The sequence below is a fragment of the Protopterus annectens genome, chromosome 1.part1, assembly GCF_019279795.1.
Source record: "Protopterus annectens isolate FY-2018-M chromosome 1.part1, PAN1.0, whole genome shotgun sequence".
NCBI lineage: Eukaryota > Metazoa > Chordata > Ceratodontiformes > Protopteridae > Protopterus > Protopterus annectens.
Window position 1 is genome coordinate 790,897,301 of NC_056726.1, and position 8,216 is coordinate 790,905,516.

Sequence of the window (8,216 nt, forward strand, 5' to 3'; positions counted from 1 at the left end):
ATATGTGTGTGTGTGTGTGTATATATATATATATATATATATATATATATATATATATATATATATATATATATATATATACATATATATATATATATATATATATAAAACATCTCTACATACAAACATACATTTCTTATGCTGGGAGCTGCTTACACACACGCAGGCACACTCGCCTATGCTTACTGTGCATTTCATATGTTTACTGCCACTTATTTGTACTTACTTGTGCCTTATTCATTATGACAGTACCACTTTGATTGAAGGGATCTGGTTAATAGTCCCATGCAATACACATGTTCACTTTTACATGTTTAAATGTCGGCTTTACAGCAGAGCGACATTCATTCCACAAGGAAAATTATATGTGCTATAGTCGAACTTGAACCGTGAATGCCTGTTTGCTAGGCGGATGCTCTAACCACTACACTGTTGGTGTTCTGCTTCATTTATATGTATACCCATGGTTCATAGTTACCTGAACACACGCCTCAAAACTTCACTAACACAGCAGGCATCCATTTTCCTGTTGGGAAAACCGCACTACTACACATGCGCCATTCCCTACTGCTCTGGACCCGTGCCGCATGTTGACTCACTCAAAGTATATTCAGACCTCCAAAGCCTATAGTCCTGGCACATACGTGTATTTGATTGTAAGGGTGTTCATGTGGTCATCCGGGTTTAGGCATGGCTGACTGGGGACCGGGACAGCCCTGTACGTAGTTGAAAGTCAGACTTTGCACGGGGACATCATTACTTCCACTTTTAGTGTCCTATCTGTGGTTGGGGATGCAGAGGTGTGCTCACCTCTGGCCAACCTGATATAACAGCATTAAATATTATGGGGGGGTTCCGCTGCTGTTTTACTTCACATTCGTTATGACTGCTATATTGTCACCATGTTCATTCTTCATATCTACATATATATATATATATATATATATATATATATATATATATATATATATATATATATATATATATATATATATATATATATATATATATACATATATATGTATATATATATATATATCGGTCTGTACATACACATGCATATACACCTACATGCTTATTTACATTTCCCATACCATTGAATCACCGCCACTTACCGTCGCTCATACATGCTTGCATACCCGCTTACGTGCTAGGGTTGCCACCTTTTCAAATGGCCAAAGTGGGGCATTTTCGGGACACATATCAGATTTTACAGGCCGACACATACTCAAGGTCAGTACAAAGGTTAGAACTTTACTTATTTGCCTAAATGAAAGCTTATTCTTGTAGCAGTTTAGTTGCTTATTCTGTTTCTTGTAACATTTAAGTATTTTACATACAGAAATAACTATTTTATGCAACTGTTACACGAAATATGGGACATAATTATTTCCTACAATCTCAGGACATTTGCCATTGTATTATTTTTGGTCAGAACACAACTGCCCAAAAAGGGACTGTCCCTCGCAAAGTGGGACAAGTGGTAACTCTACTTACATCTGCTTTAAAGCGCCTTAATCACCCTATATCCAACTGCCACTATGCGAATGTGTAAGTTATGTATTTCCGATAATGCACGTGGGGAGACGTGAATCATGGTCAGGTGTTTAATCCCGGGTCGTAGGTTCTACAGGACTGGCTGGAGGCTGAGCAGGCTTGTGGACAACTACTGCTCATACAACTTGTGTCCAGATGTCTATAGGACTGGACATCGTGTCGTGACACCAAGTCTAATGTTTAGAACAGATACTTATCCCATGAGGGATATCCAAAAATTGTGGGGACCAATGACCTTGATTCTTTTGGCTTTACAAAAATGAGGTAGGGTTATACATCCAAGGGATACATAGTTTGCAATCCTGAGACTGCCTAGGGTGAGACTGCCTACTATATATGAGTAGGGGTCACTATGTGCAAATATGGTTGCGCCAAGCTAGCAGCCCAAGTATGGGTGGTTTTGGTGGATGTTCAGGAATGGGGGGGGGTGCTGTGGAGGGGATGATGGGTATTCAGTTATGTATCCAGGTGTGTTGGGGTTGGATGGCTCAGTTCAGGCCAGACCATTATGTGGGTATGTGCCGGTAACATTTCTGTACATGAGTATCGCACATTTTAATGTTCATATGTTTGTAGGATTGTGTTCTACAGTATGGCCTGTCAGGTTGTATTGTGGATGTGAATGTTTGTTCTTTGGTTTTCTTTCTGATTCACCCACTGCTCCCTCGTACACCTCCAGTTCACATATTGTGCATCCAACCCAGTCTCCCCTTGGCAAATTATTACATTACCCGTCACCCCCCACCCCCCATATTCCACACACACCATCCATCCCTTCTCTGGTTGATGGCCCATGGCACAGTCAACAGAACACATTGCGTACACTACATATCTCTAGTACCAGTATGGTTGTGAGGACTACCCTAGCATTTTTGATCTTCCACATGCTGTACTTCACGCACATAGGTACACATAAATACTTATCTTTCTTGACATGGTAGGTAGACCTGGGTAATACCCGTTCATCTTTGGGCCGTCCTGACATGGACGACTTGGACCGCGAATGGGCAGATATTGAGCGATTGCTCTGACCATTGGTAGGGTTGCCACCTTTTCATATGACCAAAATGGGACATTTTCAGGACACACATCAGATTTTACAGGCCAACACATACCCATGGTCAGTACAAAGAATAGTACTTTAGTTTTATGCCTAAATGTAAGCTTATTGTTGTAGCAGTTTAGTTCCTTATTCTGTTTCGTTTAGTTGCTTATTCTGTTTCTTGTAACATTTAGGTATTTTACATACGGAAATAAGTATTGTATGGGACTATTACATAAAATATGGGACATAATTATGTCCTACAATCACAGGACATTTGATATTTATAATGGTTTTGGTATGGACACAACTGCCCAGTGGGGGACTGTCCCTCACAATGTGGGACAGGTGGTAACCCTAACCATTGGACTAGGCTTAGCAAATGGTGGCGGCACGCTAACACGCTGCATTTTGCTTCCACTTGGTATAACTATCAGCACTACAATGGAATACGGGCACGGGGTTTTAAATGTCATTTGTTCGAGGGACAGGGACTCAATATTCAGCTACATGCCTTTGTGTTTACTTTTTATTTTGGTGTTCGCAAAACTGTCTTGTATGCTTTGCATACATTTCAGTATCCATGGACACTGACAGGAGTGATTTTTATTAGAGGCAGGTTGTACTAGTCAGTATTTTAGGTTGCGCGTATGCTGTCGACATGTTCACACCTCCGTGCAGCACTTAGACATGCCCCCTGCACTCGCGCACGTTTCCTATGCACATGGCCATTGTGGCAGCGCACCTTCATTAATATGCATGTGGTGCTGCTGCACCATCTATATGCCACACGGTCGGCGCAAGGCTAATGCCATAATATAAAATCTCCTGGTTGCTTACTGGATACTATAAGTGACCACCTCCCAATCTGTGTAATCAGTCAACAATGTGGTTCACCCAAAGAAATAATCTATAAACAAGTATGCAATTTATCCAAATTTGACAAAGACACATTTATTACAGTCCTGTCCCACTACAACTGGAATGTATTGAGTAATGCCCATAGAGAAGCAGTTACTCACTTCAGTTACACCTTCCTAAAGATACTAAATGATTTAGCACCAGTTAGGACAAGAAGGGTAAAATCTAACATAATGCCATGGCTGACAAAACAGACCAAACAGCTTATGCTGCAAAGAGATAAAGCATGGAAAGAGTGGTATAAGAATAAAATAAAACACGCCTATGAAAATTTTAGCTACTTCAGAAACTGTGCCAAGATCTTTGTTAAATCTGACAAGTAATCATACTCCAGTAATCTCCAAAAAAGCACCAAAACAACACCAAGCTTTTTGATTCCTGTCTAAATAAACTGGTACTGGCCATGGTACTACACCCTGTATTTCTACTTCAAATAACAAGGAGTCCATTGCCACTCAGTTCAACACTCATTTCATCCATTTAGTTCTGTCACTAATCAATGATCATCTCACGTCAGCCCTCCAACTTCCATCTGTTCTCAAAACAACACACTTTTAGTTTTCAGCCCATCCCAACATCAACCATCAAAAGATTACTACCCAACTATTACTTAACTGTCCAGATTTTCACAGAATTTCCAGATTTTTCCTCATATTTTTGGTCTGTTCCTCATAACATTTGTGATTTTTCTGGATTCTTGTGGCAAATCAGTGAGGACATAATTCACTAAATAATGACAGGCATTTGAGTTTCAGACTTCATACTCTTCAGAAGATGCATGGCAACACAATTTATTCCAGCAACTTTATTCATTTATAAGAGCAATATTTAAAATTTGTCCCTATTTTTGGGGATTTCTTCCACATTATTTTTGGCTTTATTCAGATTTCTGGTCCTAAGAGGTTGAGACCTATGACTTCAGTTACTCATAATCTTTCTACTGAATTCCTCAAAATAGGTGTAGAAGCACTAGTCTTCCTTGACTCCATTCTAATCAACTGGTCAATAATGAAAAACTATGTCCCATCCGTCTGGAAAAACTCTATAATTATACCCCTTCACAAAGGAGGTACTTCAACAGAGTTAGCAAACTACAGGCCTACTGCTGTCCTGTCATGCCTATCTAAAGTCCTCGAGAAATGTATGCACTTTCAGCTTATGAAATATATAACCAAACACAACCTCCTGTTCAACACCCAGTATGGATTTAGGCCGAACCACAGTACTACTACTGCCCTCCTCAACTTCACCAATATAGTAAACCAATACAGAAATGGGGGTGACCTTGTTTTTTCACTTTTCCTTAACCTTTCCAAAGCATTTGATACAGTGTCCCACCAAAAGCTCCTCTCTGAACTTGGTCTCACTTACCTCTCTCTCTCTTATGGTTCCATAGTTATTTATCCAGTTGTCAGCAGGCAACTAAATAGCAACAAAATCTTTCAGCATTAGCTTTGAACACACAAAGTATATTGTCAGCCTATGGCCTATCCCCTAATGACTGGTTGGCTCTTCAGAGTGTCACAGCATACACTACGGATCTGTGTAGAATAATACATAACTCTTCCTTCAAAACCGTACCAATAATTATAAACTAGATTTTTGGAATTCTATATAATAATATCAATGTTAAGAATGAATTATATCTATATAACACTTTAATTGTCTATAAGACAGCTCCTAAAGATTCTTACTGGCAATACCTAACTAAAGGGTTTCAAGTATCATTATCAATGGAAGATAAAACAAACATTTTATTTTCAGTTAAACTAACTTCTTACTCACAATTCTGGAGGATTTTTCACTGGAAATTTCTACACAGATCCTTTTTGACACCTGAGAAACTCTCAAAAAAGAACCCTTCAAACAGCAAGTTATTTTGGAGATGTCATCTGTCCACTAATGCTGACTGGTCTTATATGTTTTATAACTGTACTAATATTAAACCATATTGGAATGAGATTAATACATTTCTTCAAGCTATCTATACTGATATATTTGTTTTGACAAAGTCTTTAATTTTATTGAATGTTGTTAATAGTAATAATATGAAGAAAGATGACCTACATTTGTTGTGGACAATGTTAGCAATAGCCAAAAAATGTATAACTAGAAGATGGAACTCTAATGTAACACCCACAATGGAGGAATTCCTATCATCACTGAAGAAATGCATACAAATGGAAAAAAGAACTAAAGAGTCAAGAACGTTTCCTAAGCCATTGTTTAATAGTCCATGGAGGAAAGTTTTGAATTTGATTGATACCCTACAGATGGAACCAAACTCTTCATAACTATCATAGTTTATATATTAACTTATTATTTAACTACAAATGTTTTTATCTGAATCCTTTTTGCCAGGCTGAATGTAAATACTGTAAATAGTTACTGAATGTTATGAATGTATTAAATTATTGTGTTATTTCATCAAAATAAAAATCATTTGAGTAAAAAAAAAAAAAAAAAACTTTCATCATTTAAACCAGTCTCTAATGGTATTCCCCAAGGGTCAATACTCTGCCTCCTTCCGTTTAATATTTTTATAAATAAACTTCATACTGCTACAACACTTGTCGTTCTTGTACAATATGCTGATGAATCAACCATTATCTGCTCTGCCCCATCCATAACAAAATTACAGGAAATCACTCAAAATCTTTCACTGACATTGAAATATGACTAAAAAAATCTAACTTGATGCTTAATGCCAAAAAAAAAAAACGTATGCTATTTACTGCAAAACAACACCTTAACAGAAGTACATATTTCATATTACCTCAAATAATAACACAAAAATAGAAACCATAAGCTAAACTAAAATACTTGGAGTCATAACAGATGACATCTTTAAATCTGATCATCACATACTTAATTACATCAAGAAAACTCACCAAAAACTCAGATCTCTCTATAGGGCCAAACAGTACCTGACAGATCCAGGAAGGATTATCTTAGTAACATACCTCCTGCATTCTCTATTATATGCTTCCCCTATTCTTACAAATATCAACACTATGTATAAAACTAAACTAGCCTCCTGCTTCTACAAAATAGCTAAATTTGCAACCAGCCTTACAAAACACACCACTGACTTGCATGAAAACACTTAAACTGACTTGAACTCCCGTACCAGTTGACATGCTCACAACAAATCATTGCCCACAACCTAATGTACTCTCCAGACAAATGCCTATCATTACAAAATGCTCTACTGTACTATTCACCCACTAGAGCCCTCCGCTCTAGCAATAAACTTTTACTATATATCAGTAAGACATTCAACACTGCTGGAGACTCTCTTTACTCTCATTATATGTCAAAAATCTGGAATGAAATCCCCACATAGTTAAAACAGACAGAACATGTAAATAATTAAATAATTTGAAAACTTTGCATAAACAGCACCTATGTCAAAGATGGTTCTGTTCTCGCTGCCCACCGGGCTAGCTTTACTCAGATTACCTTTTTCCAACTTTTGCAGACAGTTTCCTTATCCAGTTTTTTTGTCTCTTATCGCTCCTCCTCATACTGGACTTATTTCCTAAACTGTTACTTGCCTTCCTTCTCTTTGATACGTTCTTCTCTAATGTCAAGGCTCACACCAAGGGCATGTGGCTGATGTAATTTGCTGATGATTGCAAACTAGAAGCTGCCATAAATGCCTCATCCTTTCACCAGCCTCTCTAAGAGGTCCTAATATGCACTAACAAGTAGTGCTTAGACCATGACCTCAAACAGAGTGCCAAGAGATGCTGCATTGTATCATTTGACAAACCTGGGCACCTATGCGCCTATCACATAGGCAACATCACCCCCCTAGGAAAAAATGACTGTCATTAGGAACTTGGGCACTTTCACTGATAGTGAACTTTCTTTTGACTAACATATTAACATTGTTTTTAGGTAATTTCATATAGCCAAACTGATTACCAGGGTATATGTTCTAAATCCAAGGAAGTCATCATCCACTTCTACTCTTCCTTTATCAGGCCAGTTACAGAGTATAATGCCCCCTTTGGTAAGTACTTATCCAAGCACATGACCCAGCTCAAGAGACCACAGAATTTTTTTTCTAAGGCAGTTAATGGCATGTTCACCTTGAACTAGTCTGACCACCTTAAAGCATTCTTACTCTTTTCTATGTCATATAAACTTTTGCGAAGGGACTCCTGCTAGCCTCTACAGTCTTGAAGGAAACAGTCCTATGCAACCTTCTGCACATTCACAAAACTAACAACACCCTAAAGACCCATCAAGACATTTGAACTTCCACCACCATGTAAATAGGACCTGTTGTTGTGATAGAATGTATCACAGAGAATACTTATTTTAAGGGATAGATATAGGGAATAGTGGTTCCCTGACACTTTTTAAGTGCAACCTAGATGACTGGACAGGCAATCTTAAGTGCATGTATGGTCTGACCTATAAAGCCCTTTGTCAAAGGAAAAATATACTTTAAAAATGATCAAAACACGGTAGGTTCAGGTTAAGGCACTTTAATCTTGCAGCAAGGAGACAAAAACATGCTAATACAGAGTTTGTCTAACCAGAAACAGGAAATACTTTCATTTTTATACATTCTCAAACTGGTTATGGCCTACCAAGCTGACGTAACAGATTACCACCTTTTTCATCATCATCTGCTGACCATCATTCCCATGAATTTCTGCTGATTTATCAATTTTTATGTAAA